A 27,164-nucleotide genomic window follows, 5' to 3' on the forward strand; every position below is an offset into this window, starting at 1 on the left:
GGGTCTCTTTTAGAAGTAGATTTGTTCGTGGTGGTGTTAGGAGCACTCTTTTTGGTGGTAGGATTCACAGTGCCTGTGGTAGAAGTAGGTGCTCTCATGGTAGTAGTATGAGTAGCAGGGTCTCTTTTAGAAGTATATTTGCTCCTGGTGGTGTTAGGAGCAGCATGTTCTGTGTGAGAAGTAGGAGCGCACTTGGTGGTGGTAGGAGTTGCACAGTCTGTGGAAGAAGTAGGAGCGTTCGTGGTCTTGGTAGTAGTAGTTTCTCTAGTAGAAATAGGAGAGCTCGTGGTGGTGTTCAGAGTAGTAGATACTTTGTTAGAGGTAGGAGCGCTCGTGGTGGTGGTAGGAGTAGTACTGTCTGTGGTAGAAGTAGGAGCACTCGTGGTGTTGGTGGGAGTAGTAGTGACTGTGGTAGAAGTAGGAGCACTCGTCTTAGTTTTAGGTGTATTAGTGTCTGTAGTAGAAGTCGTGATCGTGCTGGTGGTAGAACTAGTAGTTTCTATGGTATAAGCGGGAGCGCTCGTGGTGGTGTTAGGAGTAGTTGATTCTGTAGTAGAAGTAGGATTGCTCGTGGTGGTGGTAGGTGTAGTAGTGTCTGTGGTAGAAGTAGGATCGCTCATGGAGGTGGTAGGTGTAACAGGTTTTGTGGTAGAAGAAGGAGCACTCGTGGTGTTTGTGGTAGTAGTAGTTTCTAGGGTAGAAGTAGTGTCTCTCGTTCTGGTGGTAGGAGTAGTAGTGTCTGTGGTAGAAATAGTTGCACTCGTGGTGGTGGGAGAACTAGTAGTTTCTGTGGTAGAAGTAGGAGCACTCTTGGTGCTAGGAGTAGTAGTTTTTGTGGTAGAAGTATGATCGCTCGTGATGGAGGTAGTAGTAGCAGGGCCTGTGGTAGAAGTAGGTGCTTTCGTAGTTTTGGAAGGAGTAGCATGTTTTGTGGTACAAGTAATTGCACTCGTGGTGGTGGGAGAACTAGTAGTTTCTGTGGTAGAAGTAGGAGCACTCTTGGTGCTAGGAGTAGTAGTTTCTCTGGTAGAAGTATGATCGCTCGTGATGGAGGTAGTAGTAGCAGGGCCTGTGGTAGAAGTAGGTGCTTTCGTAGTGTTGGAAGGAGTAGCATGTTTTGTGGTACAAGTAGTTGCACTCGTGGTGGTGGTAGGAATAGCAGGTTTTGTGCTAGAAGTAGTATTGCCTGTGGTGGTGGTTGTAGTTGAAATTGAAGCACTCATGTTGGTGTTAGGAGTAGTAGTGTCTGTGGTAGAAGTACTTGCGCTCGTGGTGGTGGTAAGAGTAGTAGTATCTGTGTTAGAAGTACTTGCACTCGTGGTGGTGGTAGGAGTACTAGTGTCTGTGGTAGAAGTAGGAGCACTCTACGTGTTCGGAGGAGTAGTTCTTACTGTGGTAGATTGTGGAGCGCTTGTGTTGGTCGTAGGAGTAGAAGGGCCTGTGGTAGAAGTTGGTGCTCTCGTGGTGGTGGTAGGAGTAGCAGGGTCTCAGGTAGAGGTAGTGGCAATCATGATGGTGGTAGGAGTGCCAGATTCTGTGGTAGAAGTAAGATCGCTCATGATCGTGGTAGTAGTAGTAGTAGTGTCTGTGGTAGAAGTAGGAGCGCTCAATGTGGTGTTAGGAGTAGTAATGTCTGTGGTAGATGTATGAGCGCTCGTGGTGGTGGTAGGAGTAGTAGATTCTGTGGTAGAAGTACTTGTGCTCGTGGTGGTGTTGGAGTAGCATGTTCTGTGTTAGAAGTAGGAGAGCTCATTGTGGTGGTAGAAGTTGCACAGTCTGTGGTACAAGTAGTAGTGTTCATCGTGCTTGTAGTAGTAGTTTCTCTGGTAGAAGTAGGAGAGCTAGTGGTGATGGTAGGAGTAGTAGATTTTTTGGGAGAAATTGGAGCGCTTGTGGTGATGGAAGGAGTAGTACTATCTGCGGTAGAAATAGGAGTGCTCGTGGTTGTGGTGGGAGTAGTAGTGTCTGTGGTAGAAGTAGTATCGCTCGTGATGGTGGTAGGAGTAGCAGGTTCTGTGGAAAATATGGGAGCGCTTGTGGTCGTTTTGGTAGTAGTAGTTTCTGGGGTAGAAGTAGGGGCTCTCGCTGTGGTGGTAGGTGTAGTAGTTTCTGTAGCAGAAGTAGGAGCTCTCTTCCTGTTGGTAGGAGTAGTAGTTTCTGTTGTAGAAATAGGATCACTCATGATGGAAGTAGTGGTAGCAGGGCCTGTGTAGTAGTAGGTGCTCTCGTTGTGATGGTAGGAGTAGAAGGTTTTGTGGTACAAGTAGATCCACTTACGGTGGTGGTAGGAAAAGCATGTTTTGTGGTAGAAGTAGTAACGCTTGTGGTGGTGGTAGGAGTTGCATGTTCTGTGGTAGAAGTAGGAGCGCTCATGGTGGTTGTAGGGTAGTAGTTTCTTTGATAGAAGTAGGAGCGCTCGTTGTGTTGGTAGGAAGAGTAGTGTCTGTGGTAGAAGGAGGAGCGCTCGTGGTGCTACTTGGAGTAATAGTGTCTGTGGTAGAAGTAGGAGCGCTCGTGGTGGTGTTAGGTGTAGTAGTATCTCTGGTAGATGTAGTTCACTCGTGGTGGTTTTACGAGCAGTAGTCTCTGCAGTAGAATTAGGAGTGTTCATTGTGGTTGTTTGAGTAGTACTTTCTGTGGTAGAAGTAGGAGTGCTCTTGGTGATGGTGGGAGTAACAGAGTCTGTGGTACAAGTAGGTGCTCTTGTGGTGGTGGTAGGAGTAGTAGTTTCTGTGGTAGAAGGACTGGTGATCGTGGGGTTGGTAGGAGTAATTATATCTTTCGTAGAATTATGAGCACTCATGGTGGTGGTAGGAGTAGTAGTGTCAGTGGTAGTAGTAGTTGCACTTTTGGTGGTGGTAGGAGTAGTAGTTTCTGTGGTAGAAGTAGGAGCCCTCGTGGTGGTGGTAGGAGTAGCAGGGTCTGTAGTAGAAGTAGTTGCTCTTGTGGTGGTGGTAGGATTACTAGTGTCTCTGATAGAAGTAGTGGTGCTAGTCGTGGTAGTAGGAGTAGTAACATCTTTGGTAGAAGTATGAGTGCTCCTGGTGGTGCCACGTGTAGTAGTGTCTGTGGTAGAAATATGAGCATTCTTGGTGGTGTTAGGAGTAGTAGTTTCTGCAGTAGAAGTAGGAGTCCTCGTTGTGGTGGTACGAGTCGTAGTTTCTCTAGTAGAAGTCACAGTGCTGATGGTGGTGCTTGGAGTAGCAGGGTCTGTGGTACAAGTAGGTTCTCTCGTGGTGGTCATAGGAACAGTAGTGTCTGTGTTAGAAGCAGTGCTTCTCGTGGGGATGATGTGAGTAGTAATGTGTTTTTTAGTTTTATGAGCACCCGTGTTGGTGGCAGGAGTAGTAGTGTCTGTGGAAGTAGTAGGAGCACTCGTGTTGGTCATAGGAGTAGTAGTGTCTGTGTTAGAAGCAGTGGTTCTCATGGGGGTGCTGGGAGTAGTTATGACTTTTGTAGTTGTATGAGCACTTGTGGTGGTGGCAGGAGTAGTAGTGTCTGTGGTAGAAGTAGGAGCACTTGTGGTGGTGTTAGTAGTAGTAGTGTCTGTGTTAGAAGCAGTGGTTCTCGTGGGTGTGGTAGGACTAGTAATGTCTTTGTAGTTGTATGAGTACTCGTGGTGGTGGCAGGAGTAGTAGTTTCTGCCATAGAAGTAGGAGCGTCCATGGTGGTGGTAGGAGTAGTAGTTTCTGTGGTAGAAGTAATTACGCTCATGGTGGTGTTAGAAGTGGTAGTGTCTGTGGAAGAAGTTGGAACGCTAATGGTGGTGGTAGTAGTTGCACGGGCTGTGGTAGAAGTAGGAGGGATCATGGTGGTGATAGGAGTAGTAGTGTCTGTGGTAGAAGTAGTGGTGCTCCTGGAGGGGGTAGGAGTAACAGGTGTTGTGGTAGAAGTAGTACCGCTCGTGGTGGTGGTAGCAGTAGTCGTTTCTGTGGGAGAAGTAAGAGCACTCTTGGTGTTGGTAGCAGTAGTAGTTTCTGTGGTAGAATTAGGAGCGCTCGTGTTGGTGGTAGGACTTGTAGAGTCTGTGGTAGAAAGAGGAGCAATAGTAGTGGTGGTAGTAGTTGCACGGTCTGTGGTAGATGTAGGAGGGCTTGTGATAGTGATAGGAGTTGCAGTGTCTGTGATAGAAGTAGTTGACCTCGCAGTTGTGGTAGGGATAGTAATGTCTGTGGTAGAAGTTGGAGTACTCGTGGTGGTGGCAGGAGTAGTAGTGTCTGTGGAAGAAGTAGGAGTGCTAGTGTGGTGGTTGTAGTTGCACGGTCTGTGGTAGAAGTAGGAAGGCACGTGGTGGTGATAGGATTATTAGTGTCTGTGGTAGAAGTAATTTCGCTGGTGGTTGTTTTAGGAGTAGCAGGTCCTGGGTAGAAGTATGAGCTCTCGTGGTGGTGGTGGGAGTAGTAGTGTCTGTGGTATAAATAGGAGCACTAGTGGTGGTGGTAGTAGGTGCACGGTCTGTGGTAGAAGTAGGAGGGCTCGTGTAAGTGAAAGGAGTTGTACTGCCTGTGGTAGAAATAGTTGCACTCGTGGTGGAGATAGGAGTAGTAGTGTCTGTGGTAGAAGTAGGAATGCTCGTGGTTTTGGTAGGAGTAGTAGATTTTGTGGTTGATGTAGGAGTGCTAGTAGTGGTGGTAGTAGTTGTACGTTTTGTGTTAGAATTAGGACGGCTCGTTTTGGTGATAGAAGTTGCAGTGTCTGTGGTAGAAGTAGGAGTGTTCGTGGTGGTCGTGGGAGTAGTAGTGTCGGTGGTAGGAGTAGGATCGCTCGTGGAGGTGGAAGGAGTAGTAATGTCTGTGGTAGCAATATTTGCGTTTGTGATGGTGGTAGAAATAGTAGTTTCCTTTGTAGAAATAGGAGTGCTCCTGATAGTGGTAGGAATATTTGTATCTGTGGTAGAAGAGGAGCGCTCGTGGGGGTGGTAGGAGTAGCAGGGTCTGTGGTAGACGTACCTGTGCTCGTGGTGGTGGTATGAGTAGCATGTTCTTCGGTAGAAGTTGGAGTACTCGTGGTTGTGGTAGAAGTAGTAGTCTCTGTGGAAGAAGTAGGAGCTCTAGTGGTGGTGGTAGTTTTTGCACAGTCTGTGGTAGAAGGAGGAGGGCTCGTAGTGGTGCTAGGATTAGTAGTGTCTATGGTAGAATTAGGAGCACTCATGGTGGTCGTGGGTGTAGCAGGGCCTGTGGTAGAAGTAGGTGCTCTGCAGGTTGTGGTAGGAGTAGCAGGGACTGTCGTAGAAATAGTTGCAATCGTGGTGGAGGTAGAAGTAGCAGATTCTGTGGTAGAAGTAGGAACGCTCGTGGAGGTGGTAGGAGTTGCACAGTCTGTGGTAGAAGTAGGAGTGCTCGTGGTCATGGTAGGAGTAGTAGTGTCTGTGGTAGAAGTATTTGCGCTAGTGGTGGTGGTAGGTGTAGTAGTGTCTGTGGTAGAAGTAGGAGCACTAGTGGTGGTTGTAGTAGTTGCACAGCATTTGGTAGAAGTAGGAAGGCTCGTGGTAGTGATAGGAGTAGTAGTGTCTGTGGTAGAAGTAGTTGCGCTCTTGGTGGTAGTAAGAGTAGTAGTTTCTGTGGTAGAAGTAGGAGCACTCTTGGTGTTGGTAGGAGTAGTACTTTCTGTGGTAAATGTAGGATCGCCCATGGTAGTGGAAGGTGTAGCAGGGCCTGTGGTAGATGTAGGTTCTCTCATGGTGATGGTAGGAGTAATAAGTTTTTGTGGTAGAAGTACGATCTCTCGTGGTGGTGGCAGGCATTGCATGTTCTGTGGTAGAAGTAGGATCACTCGTGGTCGTGGTAGGTGTAGCAGGGCCTGTGGTAGAATTAGGTTCTCTCGTGCTGGTGGGAGGAGTAGCATTGTCTGTGTTAGAAGTAGTTTTGCTCGTGGTGGTGCTAGGAGCAGCATGTTCTGTGTTAGAAGTAGGAGCACACTTGTTGGTGGTAGGAGTTGCACAGTCTGTGGAAGAAGTAGGAGCACTCGTGGTCTTGGTAGTTTTAGTTTCTCTGGTAGCAGTAGGAGAGCTCATGGTGGTGTTCGGAGTAGTAGATTCTTTATTAGAAGTAGGAGCGCTCGTGGTGGTGGGAGGACTTGTACTGTCTGTGGTAGAAGTAGGAGCGCTCGTGGTGTTGGTGGGAGTAGTAGTGACTGTGGTAGAAGTAGGATCGATCATGGTGGTGGTAGGTGTAACAGGTTTTGTGTAGAAGAAGGAGCACTCGTGGTGGTTGTGGTAGTAGTAGTTACTAGGTTAGAAGTAGTGGCTCTCATTCTAGTGGCAGGAGTAGTAGTGTCTGAGGGAGAAGTAGTTGCGCTCATGGTGGTGGTTGAACTAGTAGTTTCTGTGGTAGAATTAGGAGCACTCTTGTTGGTAGGAGTAGTAGTTTCTGGGGTAGAAGTAGGATCACCCATGACTGAGGTAAGAGTAGCAGGGCCTGTGGTAGAAGTAGGTGTTCTCGTGGTGGTGGATGGAGTCGCATGTTTTGTGGTACAAGTAGTTGCACTCGTGGTGGCAGTAGGAGTAGCAAGTTTTGTGCTAGAAGTACTATCACCTGTGGTGGTTGTAGGAGTTGCATGTTCTGTGGTAGAAGTAGGAGCGTGCATGGTGGTGGTAGGAGTAGAAATTTCTGCCATAGAAATAGGAGTGCTCGTGGTGGTGGTAGGAGTAGTAATTTCTCTGGTAGAAGTAGGAATGCTCGTGGTGCTGGTGGGAGTATTAGATTCTGTGTTAGAAGTAGGAGTGCTCATGGTGGTGGTAGATGTTCTAGGGCCTGTGGTAGAAGTAGGAGTGCTCATGGTGGTGGTAGGAGTAGAAATTTCTGTAGTAGAAGTAGGAGCACTCCTGGTTCTGGTAGAGGTATCAAGGTCTGTGGTAGAAGTAGGTGCTCTTGTGGTGTTGGTAGGAGTACTAGTGTCTGTGATGGAAATAGGTGCGCTCATGGTGGTTGTAGGAGTAGTAGTGTCTGTAGTAGAATTAGGAGCACTAGTGGTGGTGGTTGTAGTTGCATATTCTGTGGTACAAGTAGGAAGGCTCGTAGTGGTGATAGGATTATTAGTGTTTGTGGTAGAAGTAATTGCACTGGTGGTTGTTTTAGGAGTAGCAGGTTCTGTGGTAGAAGTATGAGTGCTCGTGGTGGTGGTGGGAGTAGTAGTGTCTGTGGTAGAAATAGGAGCACTACTGGTGGTGGTAGTAGGTGCACTGTCTATGGTAAAAGTAGGAGGGCTCGTGGTGGTGATAGGAGTTGTACTGTCTGTGGTAGAAGTAGCTGCACTCGTGGTGGATGTAGTAGTAGTAGTGTCTGTAGTAGACGTAATTGCACTCGTGGTGGGGGTATGAGTAGTAGTGTCTGTTGTAGAAGTAGGAGTGCTCACGGTGGTGGTAGGAGTAGGAGTTTCTGTGGTAAAAGTACTTGCACTCATGGTGGTGGTAGGAGTAGTAGTGTCTATCATAGAAGTAGGAGCGCTCATGGTGGTGGTAGTATTTGCACGGTCCGTGGTAGAAGTAGGAAGGCTCATGTTGGTGATAGGCTTAGTAGTGTCTGTGGTAGAAGTAGTTGTGCTGGTTGTTTTGTTAGGAGTAGCAGATTGTGTGGTAGAAGTACAAACGTTCGTGATGGTGGTAGGAGTAATAGTGTCTTTGGAAAAGTACTTGCTCTCTTGGTAGTGGTAGAAGTGGTAATGTCTGTGGTAGAAGTATGAGCGCTCATGCTAGTGGTAGGTGTAGTAGTCACTGTGGTTGAAGTAGGAGCGCTAGTGGTGGTGGTAGTAGTTGCACGGTCTCTGGTCGAAGTAGGAGTGTTTGTTGTGGTGGTAAGAGTAGTAGTGTCTGTGGTAGACGTAGGAGCACTCGTGGTGGTAGTAGGGGTAGTAGTTCCTGTGGTCAAAGTAGTGGTGCTCATTGTGGTGGTAGGAGTTGTTGTGTCTATGGTAGAAGTAGGAGCACTCGTGGTGGCGGTAGGAGTAGTAGTGTCTGTGGTAGAAGTAGGATTGCTCATGGTGGCGGTAGGAGTAGTAGTTTCTGTGGTAGAAGTAACTGGCCCTCGTGGTGGAGGTAGGTGTAGTATTGTATGTGGTAGAAGTAGGAACGGTCGTGGAGGTGGTAGGAAGAGTATTGTCTGTGGTAGAAGTAAGAGTGCTCATTTTGGTGTTAGGAGTTGCACAGTCTGTGGTAGAAGTAGTAGTGCTCATGGTGGTGGTAGTAGTAGATTCTTTGGTATAATTAGGAGAGCTAGTTGTGTTGGTAGGAGTAGTAGTTTCTTTGGTAGAAGTAGGAGCGCTCGTGGTGGTGGAAGGTGTAGTACTGTCTGTGGTAGAAACAGGAGCGCCCGTAGTGGTGGTGGTAGTAGTAGTGTTTGTTCTAGAAGGAGGAGCGCTCATCTTGGTGGTAAGAATAGTAGTGTCTGTGGTATAAGTAGTATTGCTCGCGATGGTGAAAGGTGTTGCATGTTCTGTGATAGAAATAGGAGCACTCATGTTGGTGGTAGGGTAGTAGTTTCTTTGATAGAAGTAGGATTGTTCGTTTTGTTGGTAGGAGTAGTAGTGTCTGTGGTAGAAGTAGGATCACTCATGGTGGTAGTAGGAGTAGCAGGGCCTGTGGTAGAAGTACATGCTCTCATGGTGGTGGGAGGAGTAGAAGGTTTTGTGGGAGAAGTAGGAGTGCTCGTGGTGGTGGTGGTAGTAGTTGTTTCTGGGGTAGAAGTAGAAGCTCTCGTTGTGGTGGTATGAGTAGTAGGTTCTGTGGTAAAAGTTGCAGTGCTCAAGGTGGTGGTGGTAGTAGTAGCAGAGTCTGTGGTACAAGTAGGTGCTCTCGTGGTGGTGGGAGGATTAGTAGTGTCTATGTTAGAAGCAGGGGTTCTTGTGGGGGTGGTAGGAGTAGTAAAGTGTTTCACAGTTGTATGAGTGCTCGTGGTTGTGTCAGGAGTAGTAGTGTCTGTGGTAGTACTAGGAGCGCTTGTGGTGGTGTTAGGAGTAATTGTGTCTGTGGTAGAAGTAGTTGCGCTCGTGGTGGTGGTAGGAGTAGTAGTTTCTGTGGTAGAAGTAGGAGCGCTCATTGTGGTGGTAGACGTAGTAGTGTCTGTGGAAGAAGTAGGAGCGCTTGTGGTGGTGGTAGTTTTTGCACAGTCTGTGGTAGAAGTAGGAGGGCTCCTAGTGGTGATAGGAGTAGTAATGTCTGTGGTTGAATTAGGAGCATTCATGGTGGTGGTGAGTAGCAGGGCCTCTGGTAGAAGTAGGTGCACTCGTGGTTGTTGTAGGAGTAGCAGGGTCTGTGGTAGAAGTCGTTTCAATCATGGTGGATTTAGAAGTAGCAGATTCTGTGGTAGAAGTAGGAACGCTCGTGTTGGTGGTAGGAGTTGCACAGTCTGTGGTAGAAGTAGGCGTGCTCGTGGTCCTGGTAGGTGTAGTAGTGTCTGTGGTAGAAGTATTTGTGCTAGTGGTGGTGGTAGGTGTAGTAGTGTCTTTTGTAGAAGTAGGAGCACTAGTGGTGGTTGTAGTAGTTGCACGGTGTTTGGTAGAAATAGGAAGGCTCGTGGCGGTGATACAAGTAGTAGTGTCTGTGGTAGAAGTAGTTTCGCTCTTGGTGGTAGTAAGAGTAGTAGTTTCTGTGGTAAATGTACGATTGCCCGTGGTAGTGGAAGGTGTAGCAGGGCCTGTGGTAGAAGTAGGTGCTCTCATGGTGGTGGCAGGAGTAGCAGGTTTTGTGGTAGAAGTAGGAGCATTAATGGTGGTGGTAGGGTAGTAGTTTCTTTGGTAGAAGTAGGAGCACTCGTGGTGTTGGTAGGAGTAGTAGTGTCTGTGGTAGAAGTAGGAGCACAAGTGCTGCTGGTAGTAGTTGCACGGTCTCTGGTAGTAGTAGGAGGGCTTGTGGTGGTGATAGCAGTAGTAGTCTGTGGTAGAAGTAGCTGCGTTTGTGGTGGTGGTAGGAGTAGTAGTTTCTGTGGTAGAAGTACAAGCACTCGTGGTGGTCATAGGAATAGTAGGGTCTGTGGGAAAATAGTTGTGCTCGTGGTGATGGTAGGAGTAATAGTGTCTGTAGTAGAAGTAGGAGCACTCGTGGTAGTGGTAGGAGTAGTAGTTTCTGTGGTAGAAGTAGGAGCACTCTTGGTGTTGGTAGGAGTAGTAGTTTCTGTGGTAGAATTAGCAGCGCTCGTGGTGGTGGTAGGAGTAGAAGGGCCTGTGGTAGAAGTAGGTGCTGTCGTGGTGGTGGTAGGAGTAGCAGGGTGTGTGGTAGAAGTAGTTCCAATCGTGGTGGTGGTAGGAGTAGAAGATTCTGTGGTAGAAGTAGGATCACCCGTGGTGGTGGTAGATGTTGCACGGTTTGTGATAGAAGTAGGAGCGCTTTTGGTCGTGGTAGGAGTAGTAGTGTCTGTGGTCGAAGTTGTTGTGCTCGTGGTGGTTGTAGGAGTAGTAGTTTCTGTGGTAGAAGTAGGACGCTCGTGGTGGTGGTAGGAGTAGTTGATGCTGGGGTAGAAGTAGGAGCACTCGTGTTGGTGGTGGGAGTAGCAGGTTCTATGGTAAATGTGCGAGCGCTCGTGGTTGTGGTAGGAGTTGCACATCTGTGGTAGAAGTTGGAACGCTCGTGGTCATGGTAGGAGTAGCAGGGCCTGTGGTAGAAGTAGGTGCTCTCATGGTGGTGGGAGGAGTAGTAGGTTTTGTGGAGAAGTAGGAGCGATCATGTTGGTGGTGGTAGTAGTAGGCTCTGTGGTATAATTAGGAGCTCTCGTTGTGGTGGTAGGAGTAGTAGTTTCTATGATACAATTAGGAGCACTCGTGGTGGTGGTAGAGGTAGTAGTGTCTGTGGTAGTAGTAGTTGCACTCATGGTGGTGGTAGGAGTAGTAGTTTCTGTGGTAGAAGTAGGAGCGTTCCTGTTGGTGGTAGGAGTACTAGTGTCTGTAGTAGAAGTAGGAGTGCTCGTGGTGCTGGTGGGAGTATTAGTTTCTGTGTTAGAAGTAGGAACGCTCGTGGTGGTGGTAGGAATTGTACAGTCTTTGGAAGAAGTAGGAGTGATCATTCTCTCGGTAGTAGTAGTTTCTCTGGTAGAAGTAGGAGAGCTCGTGGTGGTGTTCAGAGTAGTACATTCTTTGTTAGAAGTAGGAGCCCTCGTGGTCGTGGTAGGAGTAGGACTGTCTGTGGTAGAAGTAGGAGCGTTCGTGGTGTTGGTGGGAGTGTTGGTGACTGTGGTAGAAGTAGGAGTGCTCGTCTTGGTGGTAGGAGTATTAGTGTCTGTAGTAGAAGAAGTTGTGCTCGTGATGGTGTTAGGAGTAGTAGATTCTGTGGTAGAAGCAGGTGCACTCATGGTGGTGTGAGGAGTAGTTGATTGCGTGGTAGAAGTAGGCGCTTTCGTGGGGGTGGTAGGAGTAGTACTTTTTGTGGTAGGAGTCGCAGTGCTCGTGGTGGTGGTAGGAGTAACAGGGTCTGTGGTACAAGTAGGTGCTCTCATGGTGGTGGTAGGATTAGTAGTGTCTGTGTTATAAGCAGTGGTTTTCATGGCAGTGGTAGGAGTAGTAAAGTCTTTCGTAGTTGTATGAGTGCTCGTGTTGGTGGTAGGTGTAGTAGTGTCTGTGGTAGTAGTAGGCACGCTCGTGGTGGTGTTAGGAGTAGTAGTGTCTGCGGTAGCAGTAGTTGTGCTCGTGGTGGTGGTAGGAGTACTAATTTCTGCCATAGAAATAGGAGCGCTCGTGGTGGTGGTAGAAGTAGCAGGGCCTGTGGTAGAAGTAGGTGCTCTCCTTTTGGTGGTAGAAATAGCAGGATGTGTGGTAGGAGTAGTTGCAATCGTGGATGTGGTAGGAGTAGCAGATTCTGTGGTAGAAGTAGGAGCACTCGTGGTGGTGGTAGATGTTGCACGATCTGTGGTAGAAATAGGAGCGCTCGTGGTGGTGGTAGAGGTAGTAGTGTCTGTGGTAGTAGTAGTTGCACTCGTGGTGTTGTTAGGAGTCGTATTTTCTGCCGTAGAAATAGGAGCACTCATGGTGGTGGTAGGACTAGTAGTTTTGGTGGTAGAAGTAGTTGCGCTAGTGGTGGTGGTAGAAGTAATTGTGTCTGTGGAGGAAGTAGCAGTGCTAGTGTTGGTGGTAATTTTTGCATGGTCTGTGGTAGAAGTAGGAGGGGTCATAGTGGTGATAGGAGTAGTAGTGTCTGTGGTAGAATTAGGGGCGCTAATGGTGGTGATGTTAGTAGAAGGGGCTGTGGTAGAAGTAGGTGCTCTCGTGGTTGTGGTAGGAGTAGCAGGGGCTGTGGTAGAAGTCGTTGCAATCGTGGTGCCATTAAGAGTAGCAGATTTTGTGGTAGAAGTAGGAACGCTCATGGTGGTGGTAGGAGTTGCACGGTCTGTGGTAGAAGTAGGAGTGCTCGTGGTCGTGGTAGGATTAGTAGTGTCTGTGGTAGAAGTATTTGCGCCCATTGTGGTGGTAGGCATAGTAATGTCTGTGGTAGAAGTAGGAGCACTAGTGGAGGTGGTAGTAGTTGCACGGTCTGTGGTAGAAGTAGGAAGGCTCGTGGTGGTGATATGAGTAGTAGTGTCTGTGGTAGAAGTAGTTGTGCGTGGTAGAAGTAGGAAGGCTCGTGGTGGTGATACGAGTAGTAGTGTCTGTGGTAGAAGTAGTTGTGCTGGTGGTGGTGTTAGGAGTAGCAGGTTCTGTGGGAGAACTAGTAGCACTTGTGTAGGTGGTAGGAGTGGTAATGTCTGTGGTAGAAGTAGGAGCACTAGTGGTGTTGGTAGGAGTTGCAGGGCCTGTGGTTGAAATCTGTGCTCTCGTGGAGGTAGTAACAGTAGCAGGTTTTGTAGTACAAGTAGTTGCACTCTTGATGGTGGTAGGAGTAGCAGGTTTTGTGGTAGAAATAGTATCGCCTCTGGTGTTCGTAGGAGTTGCATGTTCTGTGGCAGAAGTAGGAGCGCTCATGGTGGTGCTAGGGGAGTATTTCTTTGGTAGAAGTAAGAGTGCTCGTTTTCTTGGTAAGAGTAGTAGTGTCTGTGGTAGAAGTAGGAGCACTCGTGGTGGTGGTAGGAGTAGTATTGTCTGTGGTAGTAGTAGTGCTCGATGTGGAGGTAGAAGTAGTAGTTTCTGCAGTAGAAGTAGGTGTACTCGTGTTGGTGGTAGGAATTGTAGTTTCTGTGGTAGAAGTAGGAGCGCTCGTGTTGGTGGTAGGAGTATCAGTGTCTGTGGTAAAAGTAGGTGCTCTCATGGTGGTGGTAAGATTAGTAGTGTCTGTGATAGAAATTGTGGGGCTCGTAGTGGTAGTAAGAGTAGTAATGACTTTGGTAGAAGTATGAGCGCTCGTGGTTGTGCAGGAGTAGTAGTGTCTGTGGTAGAAGTATGAGCACTCGTGATGGAGGTAGGAGTAGTAGTTTCTGCAGTAGGAGTACGAGCACTCTTTGTGTTGGTAAGAGAAGTAGTTACTGTGGTAGAATTAGGAGTGCTCATGGTGGTGATAGGAGTAGTAGTGTCTGTGGTAGTAGTAGTTGCGTTCATGGTGGTGGTAGGAGTTGCACGGTCTGTGGTAGAAGTAGGAGGGCTCGTGGTGGTAATAGGAGTAGCAGTGTCTGTGGTAGAAGTAGTTGTGCTCGTGGTGGTGGTAGGAGTAGCAGGTATTGTTCTAGAAGTAGGAATGCTCATGGTGGTGGTAGGAATAGTAGTGTCTGTGTTAGAAGTAAGAGTGCTAGTCCTGCTGGTAGTAGTTGCACAGTCTCTGGTAGAAGTAGGAGGCTCATGGTTGCGATAGCAGTAGTAGTGTCTGTGGTAGAAGTAGTTTCGCTCGTGGTGGTTGTAGAAGTATTAGTGTCTGTGGTAGAAATAGAAGCACTCGTGTTGGTGGTAGGAGTAGTAGTGTCTGTGGGAGAAATACTTGCACTCGGGGTGGTGGTAGGAGTAGTAGTGTCTGTGGTAGAAGTAGGAGCACTCTTCGTGTTCATAGGAGGAGTAGTTACTGTGGTAGAATTAGGAGCACTAATGGTGGTGGTAGGAGTAGCAGGGCCTGTGGTAGAACTACGTGCTCTCTTGGTGATGGTAGGGGTAGCAGGGTCTGTAATAGAAGTAGTTGCAATCGTGGTGGTGTTAGGAGTAGTAGTGTCTGTGGTAGATGTAGTTGTGCTCGTGGTGGTGGTAGGAGTAGTAGTTTCTGTGGTAGAAGTAGGAGCGCCCATGGTGGTGTTAGGAGTAGCAGGGTCTGTGGTAGAAGTAGGTGCTCTCGTGGTGTTGGTAAGATTAGTAGTGTCTGTGATAGAAGTAGTGGTGCTCGTAGTGGTAGTCGAAGTAGTAATATCTTTGGTAGAAGAATGAGCGCTCGTGGTGGTGGCAGGGGTAATAGTGTCTGTGGTAGAAGTATGAGCGCCCATGGTGGGGTTAGGAGTAGTAGTTTCCATGGTAGAAGTAGGAGTCCTGGTTGTGGTGGTAGGAGTGGTAGTTACTTTGGTAGAAGTCCCACTGCTCCTGGTGGTGGTAGGAGTAGCAGGGTCTGTGGTACAAGTAGGTGCTCTCGTGGTGGTGGTAGGATTGGTAGCGTCTGTGTTAGAAGCAGTGGTTCTCGTGATTGTGGTAGGTGTGGTAGTGTCTTTCATAGTTGTATGAGTGCTCGTGGCGGTGGCAGGAGTAGTAATGTCTGTGGTAGAAGTAGGAGCACTTGTGGTGGTGTTAAGAGTAGTAGTGTCTGCCATAAATGTAGTTGCACTCGTGGTGGTTGTAGTAGTAGTTTCTGTGGTAGAAGTTGCAGCACTGTTGGTGTTGGTAGGAGAAGTAGTTTCTGTGGTAGATGTAGGATCACTCATGGTGGTGAAAGGTGTAGGAGGGCCTGTGGTAGCAGTAGGTGCTCTTGTGATGGTGGTAGGTGTAGCAGGTTTTGTGGTAGAAGTAGGATCCCTCGTGGTGGTGGTAGGGTAGTAGTTTCTTTGGTAGAAATAGGACCGCTCATGGTGTTGGTAAGAGTAGTAGTGTCTGTGGTTGAAGTAGGAGTGCTCATGGTTGTGGCAGGAGTAGTAGTGTATGTGCTAGAAGTGGGAACGCTCATGGTTGAGGTAGGAGTAGCAGATTCTGCGGTAGAAGTAGGAGTGCTCGTGATGGTGCCAGGAGTAATAGTTTCAGTGGTAGAAGTAGGAGAGCTCATGGTGGTTGTAGGAGTAGTAGTTATGTAGTAGAAGTACTTGTGCTCGTGTTGGTGGTAGGAGTAGTAGTTTCTGTGGTAGAAGCAGGAGCGCTCGTAGTGGTGGTAGGATTATTTGATTCTGTGGTAGAAGTACGAGCCCTCGTGGTGGTGGTAGGAGAAGTAGTGCCTGTGGTAGAATTAGGAGCGCTCATGGTTGTGGTAGTAGTAGCAGGGCCTGTTTTAGAAGTAGATGCTCTCGTGGTTGTGGTAAGAATAGCAGGGTCTGTGGTAGAAGTAGTTGCAATTGTGGTGGTGTTAGGAGTAGCAGATTATGTGGTAGAAGTAGGAGCAGTAGTGGTGGTGGTAGGAGTAGTAGTTTCTGTGGTAGAAGTAGTTGCACTAGTGGTTGTGGTAGAAGTAGTAGTGTCTTTGGTAGGTGTAGGAGCGCTAGTGGTGATGGTAGTAGATGCACAGTCTGTGGGAGAAGTAGGAGGGCTCGTGGTGGTGACAGGAGTAGTAGTTTCTGCGGTAGAAGTACGAGTGCTCGTGTTGGTGGTAGGAGTAGTAGTTTCTGTGGTAGAAGTAGGAGCACTCGTGGTGGTGGTAGGAGTAGCAGTGACTTTGGCAGAAGTAGGTGCTCTCGTGGTGTTGGTAGGAGTAGTATTGTCTGTGGTAGAAGTAGTTGTGCTCGTGGTGGTGGTAGGAGTAGCAAGTATTGTGGTAGAATTAGGAGTGCTCATGGTGGTGGTAGGAATAGTAGTGTCTGTGGTAGAAGTAGGAGTACTCTTCGTGTTCGTAGGTGTAGTAGTTACTGTGGTATAATTAGGAGCGTTCGTGGTGGTGGTAGGTGTAGCAGGGCCTCTGTTAGAAGTACGTGCTCTCTTGGTGGTGGTAGGAGTAGCAGGGTCTGTGTTAGAAGTAGTTGCAATCGTGGTGGTCGTAGGAGTGGTAGATTCTGTGGTAGAAGTAAGATCGCTCGTGATCGTGGTAGTAGTATTAGTGTTTGTGGTAGAAGTAGGTGCTATCGTGGTGGTGTTAGGAGTAGTTGTGTCTGTGGTAGAAGTACTTGCACTTGTGGTGGTGGTAGGAGTAGTAGTTTCTGCGGGAGAAGTAGGAATGTTCGCTGTGTTGGTTGGAGTAGTAGTTTCTGTGGTAGAAGTAGGAGTGCTCATGGTGATGGTAGGAGTAGCAGGTTCTGTGTTACAAGTAGGTGCTTTTCTGGTGGTGGTAGGTGTAGTAGTGTCTGTGGTAGAAGTAATGGTGATCGTGGGGGTAGTAGGAGTAGTAATGTCTTTTGTAGATGTATGAGCGCTCGTGGTGGTGGTAGGAGTAGTAATGTCCTTGGTAGTAGTAGTTGTGCTCGTGGTGGTAGTAGGAGTCATAGTTTCTGTGATAGACGTACTTGTGTTCGTGGTGGAGGTAGGAGTAGTCCTTTCTGTGGTAGAAGTAAGAGTGCTCGTGGTCGTGGTAGGAGTAGTAATTTCTGTGGTAGAAGTAGTTGCGCCTGTGGTGGTGGTAGAAATAGTAGTGTCTCTGGTAGATGTAGGAGCGCTAGTGGTGGTGGTAGTAGTTGAATGGTCTGTGATAGAAGTAGCAGGGCTCGTGGTGGTGATAGAATTAGTAGTGTCTGTGGTAGAAGTAGTTGTGCTCATGGTGGTGGCAGGAGCAGCCGGTATTGTGGTAGAAGTAGGAGTGCTCTTGGTGCTGGTAGCAGTAGTAGTGTCTGTGTTATAAGTAAGAGCACTAGCCCTGCTGGTACTAGTTGCACGGTCTCTGGTAGAAGTAGGAGGCTCATGGTTGTGATAGCAGTAGTAGTGTCTGTGGTAGAAGTAGTTATGCTCGTGTTGGGTGTAGGATTAGTAGTGTCTGTGGTAGAAATAGAAGTGCTTGTGTTGGTGGTAGGAGTAGTATTGTCTGCTGTAGAAGTACTTGCGCTCGTGGTAGTGGTAGGAGTAGTAGTGTCTGTTGTAGAAGTACCTGCACTCGTGGTGGTGGTAGGAGTAGTAGTGTCTGTGGTAGATGTAGGAGTACTCTTCATGTTCATAGGAGTAGTAGTTACTGTGGTAGAATTAGAAGCGCTTGTGGTGGTGGTAGGAGTAGCAGGGCCTATGGTAGAAGTACATGCTCTCTTGTTGGTGGGAGGAATAGCAGACTTTGTGGTAGAAGTAGTTGCACTCGTGGTGGTGGTAGATGTAGCAGGTTTTGTGGTAGAAGTAGGAGCACTCGTGGTGGTTGTGGTAGTAGTAGTTTCTGTGGTAGAAGTAGGAGCGGTCATGGTGGTGGTAGGTGTGGTAGTGTCTTTGGTAAAAGTTGTTGCGCTCATGGTGGTGGTAGGACTAGTAGTTTCTTTGGTAGAAGTAGGAGCACTCTTGGTGTTGGAAGAAGTAGTAGTTTCTGTGGTAGAAGTAGGATTGCTCATGATGGAGGTAGTAGTAGCAGGGCCTGTGGTAGAAGTAGGTGCTCTCATGGTGGTGGTAGGAGTAGCAGGTTTTGTGGTACAAGTAGTTACTCTTGGTGGTGGTAAGAGTAGCAGGTATTTTTGTACAAATAGTATCACCTGTGGTGGTGGTAGATGTTCCATGTTCTGTGGTAGAAGTAGGAGTGCTCATGGTGGTGGTAGGGTGGTAGTTTCTTTGGTAGAAGTAGGAGGGCTTGTAGTGGTGATAGGAGTAGTAGTGTCTTTGGTAGAATTAACAGCTCTCATGGTGGTGGTAGGAGTAGCAGGGCCTGTGGTAGAAGTAGGTGCTCTCGTGTTTGTGGTAGGTGTAGCAGGGTCTGTGGTAGAAGTAATTGCAATCGTGGTGGCGTTAGGAGTAGCCCTCACACTACTTGTAACTCAGGCACTAATATTACTCCTAACTCAGGCATTGACAGTGTCCCTAACTAAGGTGCTGACACTACTCCTATCACAGGCACTGACACTGTCCCTAAGATGCTGACACTACTCCCAACACAGGCACTGACACTGCCCCTAACAAAGACCCTGACACTACTGCTAACTGAGGCATTGACACTGTCCCTAAATAAGGCCTTCACACTACTCCTAACTCAGGCCCTAACACTACTCCTAACTCAGGTACTGAATCTGTCCCTAAGTAAGTCCTTGTCACACTCCTAACTCAGGGCCTTACAATGTCCCTAAATAAGACTCTGACACTACTCCTAACTCAGGCCCTGACAATGTTCGTAATTAAGGCCCTGACACTTATCCTAACTCAGGCACTGAACCTGTCCCTAACTAAGGCCCTGAGACTACTCCTCACTCAGACCCAGACACTGTCCCTAACTAGGGCTTTGACACTTGTCCCAACTTAGGCACTGACACTGTCTCTATCTAAGGCCTTGACACTACTCTTAACACAGGCACTGACACTGCCCCTAACTAAGGCCCTGACACTACTCCCAACTCAGGCATTGACAATTTCAGTAACTAAGACCCTGACACTACTCCTAAATCAGGCACTGACACTGTCCCTAACTAAGGCCGTGACACTACTCTTAACTCAGGCACTGACACTCTTCCTAACTAAGGCCTTGACACTACTCTTAACAAAGGCACTGTCACTGTCCCTAAATAAGGACCTCACACTACTCCTAACATAGGCCCTAACACTACTCCTAACTCAGGCAGTGATTCTGCTTAACTAAGGCCCTAGCACTACTCCTCTCAGGCCTTAACACTACTCCTAACTCAGGCCCTGACACTGACCCTAACTAAATACGTGACACTTCTCCTAACTCACGGCCTTACAATGTCCCTAACTAAGGCCCTGACACTACTCCTAACTCAGGCCCTGAAACTACTCCCTATGCAGGCACTAACACTGTCCCTAACTATGGCCCTGACACTTCTCCCAACACAGGCGCTGAAACAGTCCCTAACTAAAGCCAAGACACTATTCCTAACTCAGGCACTGACACTGTCCCTAACTAAGGGATGACACTACTCCTAACTCAGGCACTGACACTGGCTCTAACTAAGGCCCTCACACTACTCCTAACTTAGGCCCTAACACAACTCTTAACTCAGACACTGACGCTGTCCCTAACTAAGACCGTGACACTACTCCTAACTCAGGGCATTGCACTGTCCTGAACTAAGGCTCAGAAAATACTCTTAACTCAGGCACTGACACTATCCCTACCTAAGGCCCTCCCACTACTCCTAACACAATCACTGACACTGTCCTTAACTAAGGCCCTAACACTACTGCTAACTCAGGCACTGACACTCTCCTTAACAAAGGCCTTGACACTACTCTTAACACAGGAAGTTACACTGACCCTAACTAAGGCCCTGACACTACTCACAACTCAGGCACTGACACTTTCCGAAAGTAAAACCCTCACACTACGCCTAACTCAGGCATTGACACTATCCCTAATGAAGGTAGTGACACTACTCCTGACTCAGGCACTGACACTGTCCCTAACTAAGGCCGTAACACTACTCCTAACTCAGGCACTGACACTGTCCCTAACTAGGGATAGACACTACTCCTAATTCAGGCCCTAACACTATTCCTAAAACAGGCACTGACTCTGTCCCTATCTAAGTCCGAGACACTATTCCTACTTCAGGGCCTTACACTTTCACAAACTAAGGCCCTCACACTACTTGTAACTCAGGTACTAACACTACTCCTAACTCAGGCAGTGTCACCTTCCCTAACTAAGGCCCTGACACTACTCCTATCTCAGGCACTGACACTGTCCCTATCTTAGGCCCTGACACTACTCCCAACTCAGGCACTGACACTGTCCCTAATGAAGGTCGTGACACTACACCTAACTCAGGCCCTGACACTGTCCATAAGTAAAGCCCTGACAATACACCTAACTCAGGCCCCGACACTCTCCCTAACTAAGGCCTGGGCACTACTCTTAGCACAGGCACTGGCGCTGTCCCTAACTAAGGCCCTGACACTACTCCCAACACAGCCGCTGACACAGTCCCTCACTAAGGCCATGAAACTACTCCTAACTGAGGCACTGACACTGTCCCTAACTAAGGCCTTGAGACTATTCCTCACTCAGACCCTGACACTGTCTCTAACTAAGGTCCTGACACTACACCTAATTCAGGCACTGACAATGTCCCTAACTAAGTCCGTGACACTACTCCTTACTCAGGGCGTTACAGTGTCCCTAAATATGGCCCTGAGACTACTCCTACCTCAGACCCTGACACTGTCTCTAACTGAGGCCCTGATACTACTCCCATCTCAAGGACTGACACTATCCCTAACTAAGGCCTTAACACTACTCTGAACACAGACACTGACACTGTCAATAACTAAGGCCCTGACACTACTTTCAACTCAGGCACTGACACTGACCCTAACTAAGTCGTGACACTACTGCTAATGCAGGCTGACATTGTCCCTAACTAAGGCCCTGACACTACTCCCAACACAGGCAATGGCACTGTACATAACACAGGATCTGACACTACTTCTAACTTATGGCCTGACACTGTCTGTAACGAAGGCCATGACACTACTCCTAACTCAGGCCCTGACACTGTTCCTAACTAAGGCCCTTACACCACTCCTTTCCCAGGCACTGACACATTTTCCCTCCAGGATCACTGAGTACCTCCAGACCCCTGTAGGCCTGCTGAGCCACATCAAGGCTCATAGGTCCTTGGGAGGCCCTCTGTGTATGCCGAGTGATGGGCAACACTCTGCACGTTACTTCAGGAGAGCTATATTTTGAGAGCACTCGAACAGCATCAGGATCACAGGTCAAGCCAGTGAAACGTGCCACTGAAGTCTTCATCATGACCCTCGTCTGAGCTGCCATGAGAAAACACTCTGCTTAGCATTCTTCGAGGACCTTGTCCCTGAAGTCACTCTACTCAATGAGAAAGTCAGCATTCTACCATGCTGTGTCGCTCACGGGACACTCAACGTGAGGACTTGCCTCGAGGTAAGGCCCTGAATTGCTCTGCAGAAGCAGAGGCATGCAACAGTTTCCTTGAGGCCGTAGTCGCTGCTCTGCCGCATTTTAACGCCAGTACGCTTTTAAGGACACCTAAGTGCCTCGCCTGGAAACCCTAATCCCTGCAAGAATACTGAGTACCCCCAGGCTCCCCTGGCCCTTCTAAGCAATATCCATGGCCGTAGCTTTCGGAATCACATTGTGTATGCCGAGTATAGGGCAACAGAGTTCACTGTTTCTGGGGACATCTTGATTTACCCAGCACTCGCACAGGTTCACGAGCACAGTTCTAGCAAGTTCCAACATGCCGTGGAAGTCGCAATCATTCCTTAGTCTTAGCTGAACTGAGAAAAACACTCGGCTTCGCCTTCCATCCAGGACCTCCTACCTGAAGTCACCCTGCCTCCAGGAGAAAGTCGGCTTGCGTTCCTATTGCAACTAAAGCACAGAATTTCCTGTAGCATTGCAGAGTTTTGGAGAGGCATGGGCCCAGAGGCCCAGCTAGGGCATTCCTTGGTTGAGGAAGTTCTCAACATGCAAAACACCCTGCCTCGAAAAGTTGATTCAAGGAAGGAACCAGTGTGTCCTCTGTGTCTCTTTGGACTTGTTAAAAACCACAGGGATGTATGCTTCGTGTGCCCATGGAAATGGGGGCGTGTTGGTAGTAGATTTGCTTTTCCATATTGAAAACTCCATTCATGCTGCCTTGAAGCTCCCTGAAATACTCTGCTCTTGACAGGCCTCTGGCTACTGTAGGCATGAGTCTGGGAAGAAAATGAGTTTTCTCTGGCTACACAGGGTGATTCATTGGCCGGAGTGGGGCTCATCTTGCCATGCTCTAGAGCTAAAGGGAATCTCAACGTGAGTCCTTGCTTAGAGGTAAGGCCCTGAGTACCCATGCGGACAGGGAGGCATGCAGCTCTTTCCATGAGCTCTTACTCTCCGTTCTGCTTTATTTGAAAGGAAGTACCCTTTTCAGGACTCCTAGGACCCTAGGGAGAGCATCATTTTTGTTCCAAGATCACTGAGTACCTCCACACCCCTGTAGGCCTGCTGAGCAAAAACGAGGCCCTTTGGTCCCTCGGAAGTTCTCTATCTCTGCTGAGTCATGGGCAACACACTGCGCTCTTTCTTGTGATATCTTGATTCACAGCACTTGCACAGGTTCAAGAGCAATGTTCCAGCAAATTCCAACATGCCGTGGAAGTCGCACTCATTCCCTAGTCTGAGCTGCACAGAGAAAACACTAGGCTTCACCTTCCATCCAGGACCTCCTACCTGAAGTCACCATGCCTCCAGGAGAAAGACGACTTGCGTTCCTATTGCAACTAAAGCACAGTTTTTCCTGTAGCACTGCAGGCTTTTGAAGAGGCACAGGTCCAGAGGCCTAGCTAGGGCTTTCCTTGGTGAGGCCGCTCACTAGATGCAGAACACCCTGCCTCGAGAAGTTGATTCAGGGAAGCAACCAGTGTGGACTCTGTGTCTCATTTAACTTGTTAAAAACCACCGAGATGTATGCTGCCTGTGTCCACTGAGATAGGGGCATGATGGTAGGAGCCTTGCTTTCCATTTGGAAACCTCCATTCTTAAGGCCGTGAAGCTCCATGAAATTCTCTGCTGTTGCAGGCCCCTGGCCACTGTAGGCATGGGTCTGGGAAGAAAACGAGTTTTCTCTGGCTACACACGGAGCTCCTTTGGCCGGGGTGGGGCCCACCTTGCCATGCTCTAGAGCTAAAGGGAATCTCAACGTGAGTCCTTGCCTCGAGGTAAGGCCCTGAGTAGCCATGCAGAAAGGGAGGCATGCAGCTCTTTCCATTAGCTCTAAGTCGCTGTTCTTCTTTACTTTAAAGGAAATACCCTTTTCAGGACTCCTAGGACCCTCGGATGAGAATCATTTTTGTTCCAAGGTCTCTGAGTACCTCGAAACCCCTGTAGGCCTGCTGAGCTACAACGAGGACCATTGTTCCCTCAGGGATCCTCTGTGTCTACTGAGTCATGGGCAACACACTACACTCTTTCTTTTGATATCTTGATTCACAGCACTCGGAAAGGTTCAAGAGCAACGTTCTAGCAAGTTCCAACATGCCGTGGAAGTCGCACTCATTCCCTAGTCTGAGCTGCACAGAGAAAAACACTAGGCTTCTCCTTCCATCTAAGACCTCCTATCTGAAGTCATCCTGCCTCCAGGAGAAAGACGGCTTGCGTTCTTATTGCAACTAAAGGACACTTTTTCCTGTAGCACTGCAGGCTTTTGAAGAGGCACGGGCCCAGAGGCCTAGCTATGTTGTTCCCTGGTGAGGGCGTTCACTAGATGCAGAACACTCTGCCTCGAGAAGTTGATTCAGGGAAGCAACCAGTGTGTACTCTGTGTCTCTTTTGACTTGTTAGAAAACACAGAGATGTATGCTGTCTGTGCCCATGGAAATGGGGGCATGATGATACTAGCCTTGCCTTCCATTTGAAAAGCTCCATTCTTGCTGCCGTGAAGCTCCCTGAAATTCTCTGCTGTTGACAGGCCCCTGGCCACTGTAGGCATGGGTGTGGGAAGAAAATGAGTTTTCTATGGCTACACACAGAGCTTCTCTTGCCGGGGTGCGGGGCTCATCTTGTCATGCTCTAGAGCTATAGGGAATCTCAACGTGAGTCCTTGCCTCGAGGTAAGGCCCTGAGTAGGCCTGCAGAAAGGGAGGCATGCACCTCTTTCTAAAGCCTTTAGTCGCTGTTCTGCTTTACTTTAAAGGAAGTACCCTTTTCTGGACTCCTAAGCCCCTTGGGTGAGCATCATTTTCGTTCCAAGATCACTGAGTACCTCCACACCCCTGTAGTCCTGCTGAGCAACAACGAGGCCCATAGGTCCCTCGGAGGCCCTCTTTGTCTGCCGAATCAGAGGCAACACACTGCACTCTTTTTGGGTCATCTTGATATACCCAGCACTCGCACAGTTTCATAAGCACCGTTCTAGCAAGTTCCAACATGCCGTGGAAGTTGCACTCATTACCTAGTCTGAGCTGCACAGAGAAAAACACTCGGTTTCGCCTTCCATACAGGACCTCCTACCTGAAGACAACCTGCCTCTAGGAGAAAGTCGGCTTGCGTTCCGATTCCAACTAAAGCACAGTTTTTCCTGTAGCACTGAGGCTTTTGAAGAGGCAAGGGCCCAGATGCCTAGCTAGGGCATTCCTTGGTTGACTCAGTCCACTAGATGCAGAACACCCTGCCTGGAGATGTTGATTCAGTGAAGGAACTAGTGTGTACTCTGTGTCTCTTTTGACTCGTTAGAAAACAAAGGGATATATCCTGCGTGTGCCCATGGAAATGTGGGCGTGATACTAGCATTGCTTTTCCATTTGGAAAGCTCCATTCTTGGTGCCGTGAAGCTCCCTGAAATTCTGTGCTGTTGACAGCACTCTGGCCACAGTAGGCATGGGTCTGAGAAGAAAATGAGTTTTTGCTGGTTCCACACGGAGCTTCAGTGGCCGGCGTGTAGCTCATCTACCCCTGCTCTAGAGCTAAAAGGAATCTCAATGTGAGTCCTTGCCTCGAGGTAAGGCCCTGAGTAGCCCTGCAGAAAGGGAGGCATGCAACTCTTTCCAAAGCCTTTAGTCGCTGTTCTGCTTTACTTTAAAGGAAGTACCCTTTTCAGGACTCCAGGTCCCTCGTGTGAGCATCATTTTCGTTACAATATCTCTGAGTACCTCCACACCCCAGTAGGCCTGCTGAGCAACAACGAGGCCCATTGGTCGCTCGGAGGTCCTCTGTGTCTGCTGAGTCATGGGCAACACACTACACTCTTTCTTGTGATATCTTGATTCACAACACTCGCACAGATTTAAGAGCAACGTTCTAGCAAGTTCCAACATGCCGTGGAAGTCACACTCATTCCCTAGTCTGAGGTGCACAGAGAAAAACACTAGGCTTCTCCTTCCATCCAGGACCTCCTACCTGAAGTCACCCTGCCTCCAGGAGAAAGATGGCTTGCGTTCCTATTGTAACTAAAGCACAGTTTTTCCTGTAGCACTGCAGGCTTTTGAACAGGCACGGGCCCAGTGGCCTAGCTAGGGCTTTCCTTGGTGAGGCCGTTCACTAGATTCAGAACACCCTGCCTCGAGAAGTTGATTCAGGGAAGCAACCAGTGTGTACTCTGTGTCTCTTTTGACTTGTTAGAAAACACAGAGATGTATGCTGTCTGTGCCCATGGAAATGGGGGCATGATGGTACTAGCCTTGCCTTCCATTTGGAAAGCTCCATTCTTGCTGCCGTGAAGCTCCCTGAAATTCTCTGCTGTTGACAGGCCCCTGGCCAATTTAGGCATAGGTGTGGGAAGAAAAGGAGTTTTCTCTGGCTACACACGGAGCTTCACTGGCCCGGGTGGGGCTCACCTTGCCATGCTCTAGAGTTAAAGGGAATCTCAACGTGAGTCCTTGCCTCGAGGTAAGGCCCTGAGTAGCCCTGCAGAAAGGGAGGCACGCAGCTCTTTCCATGAGCTTTTAGTGGAGGTTCTGCTTTATTTTAAAGGAAGTACCCTTTTCAGGACTCCTAGGCCCCTCGGGTGAGCATCATTTTGGTTCCAAGATCACTGACTTCCTCCACACCCCTGTTGGCCTCCTGAGCAGCATTGAGTCCCATACGTCCCTCGGAGGCCCTCTGTGTCTGCCGAATCTCGGGCATCACACTGTACGTTACTTCAGGAGAGCTACATTTCCAGAGCACTCGAACAGCATCAGAACCACATTTCTAGGCAGTCCAACATGCCCTGGAAGTTTTCGACATTGCCCTGGTCTGAGCTGCCCTGAGAAAACACACTGCTTAGAATTTATCGAGGACCTCGTTCCTGAAGTCACTCTATTCAAGGAGAAATACAGCATCCTAACATGCTGTGTCGCTCACAGGGCCAGCAACGTGAGAACTTGCCTCGAGGTAATGCCCTGAAATGCTATGCACAAGCGGAGGCGTGTAGCAGTTTCCATGAGGCCGTAGTCGCTGCTCTGCAGCATTTTCACCCTAGTACGCTTTTCAAGACACCTAGGAGCCTCGCCTGGAAACCCTTTTCCCTGCAAGAACACCGAGTACCCTCAGGCTCCGCTGGCCCTTCTAAGCAATATCCAGGCCCATAGCTTTCCGACTCACAGTGGGTATGCCGAGTGTAGGGTAACACAGTGCACTCTAATTGGGACATCTTGATTTAGCCAGCACCTGCACAGTTTTATGAGCACCGTTCTAGCAAGTTCCAACATGCCGTGGAAGTCGCAATCATTCCCTAGTCTGAGCTGCACACAGAAAAACACTAGGATTCTCCTTCCATCCAGGACCTCCTACCTGATGTAACCCTGCCTCCAGGAGAAAGATGGCTGCGTTCCTATTGCAACTAAAGCACAGTTTTTCTTGTAGCACTGCAGGCTTTTGAAGAGGCACGGGTCCAGAGGCCTAGCTAGGGCTTTCCTTGGTGAGGCCGTTAAGTAGATGCAGAACACCCTGCCTCGAGAAGTTGATTCAGAGAAGCAACCAGTGTGTACTCTGTGTCTCATTTGACTGGTTAAAAACCACAGAGTTGTATGCTGCCTATGCCCATGGAAATGGTGGCATTATGGAACTAGCCTTGCTTTCCATTTGGAAAGCTCCATTCTTGCTGCCGTGAAGCTCCTTGAAATTCTCTGCTGTTGACAGGCCCCTGGCCAATGTAGGCATGGGTGTGGGAAGAAAATGAGTTTTCTTTGGCTACACACGGAGCTTCATTGACCGGGGTGGGGCTCACCTTGCCATGCTCTAGAGCTAAAGGGAATCTCAACGTGAGTCCTTGCCTAGAGGTAAGGACCTGAGTAGCCCTGCAGAAAGGGAGGCATGCAGCTCTTTCCATGACCTCTGAGTGGAGGTTCTGCTTTATGTTATAGGAAGAACCCTTTTCAGGACTACTAGTCCCCTCGGGTGAGCATCATTTTTGTTCCAATATCACTGACTTCCTCCACACCCCTGTAGGCCTGCTGAGCAACAACGAGGCCCAATGGTCTCTCGGAGGTCCTCTGTGTCTGCTGAGTCATCGGCAACACACTGCACTCTTTTTTTTTTCTGATATCTTGATTCACAGCACTCGAACAGGTTAAAGAGCAACGTTCTAGCAAGTTCCAACATGCGGTGGAAACGCACTCATTCACTAGTCTGAGCTGCACAG

This window comes from Balaenoptera ricei, chromosome 16 (assembly GCF_028023285.1).
Source record: "Balaenoptera ricei isolate mBalRic1 chromosome 16, mBalRic1.hap2, whole genome shotgun sequence".
Lineage (NCBI taxonomy): Eukaryota > Metazoa > Chordata > Mammalia > Artiodactyla > Balaenopteridae > Balaenoptera > Balaenoptera ricei.